The following is a 738-nucleotide window of genomic DNA, read 5'->3' as shown; positions in this document are numbered from 1 at the left end:
CCTACGGTAAATGCTAACAACTTTGAGATTAAGCCATCACTTATCCAAATGGTTCAACAATCTCAATTTGGAGGTAATGCTGTAGAAGATCCTAACTCACACTTAGCTACATTCTTAGAAATATGTGATACAATTAAAATGAATGGAGTTAGTGATGATGCTATAAGGTTAAGATTGTTCCCATTTTCATTGAGAGATAAGGCCAAACTTTGGCTACACTCTCATGCTCCTAATACTTTCACCGGATGGGATGATTTATCAAGAGCATTCTTGAATAAGTATTTTCCACCAGGAAAGACTGCTAAGCTTAGAATGGATATCACTAGTTTTAGTCAAATGGAAGGAGAATCATTATATGAAGCATGGGAAAGGTTTAGAGATTTGTTACGGAAATGTCCACATCATGGACTGCCTGAATGGTTAATCATACAAACCTTTTATAATGGTTTATCTTTCTCCACTAAAACTATTATTGATGCAGCCGCAGGTGGAGCTTTAATGGGTAAATCACCCCAAGAAGCTCATAATTTGATAGAAGAAATGGCAGCAAATAACTACCAATGGGCCAATGAGAGATGTAATACAAGACGTCACGCAGGTATGATAGAAATGGACACTCTCAATATGCTGAGTGCTCAAATGAATAATGTGATGAAGTTGCTAAATAGACAAGGTGGAGTTGGTCCAAGTTCATCTAATGCACACGTAGCTTGTTGCTCTTTCTGTGGAGGTGAACAT

At 37.5% G+C, this 738-nt stretch overlaps 1 non-coding gene across 1 annotated transcript; it reads right to left on the bottom strand.

Moving 5' to 3' along the window:
• Positions 1 to 303: 303 nt before the first annotated feature.
• On the bottom strand, positions 304 to 410 carry LOC113772726. Its single transcript, XR_003468683.1, has one exon. It is a non-coding gene; the product is annotated as a small nucleolar RNA R71 (small nucleolar RNA).
• Positions 411 to 738: the final 328 nt, after the last annotated feature.

This window comes from Coffea eugenioides, chromosome 5 (genome assembly GCF_003713205.1).
Source record: "Coffea eugenioides isolate CCC68of chromosome 5, Ceug_1.0, whole genome shotgun sequence".
NCBI lineage: Eukaryota > Viridiplantae > Streptophyta > Magnoliopsida > Gentianales > Rubiaceae > Coffea > Coffea eugenioides.
The sequence above is the reverse complement of the archived record's forward strand: the minus strand, read 5'-3'. Positions and strand labels throughout refer to the sequence as shown.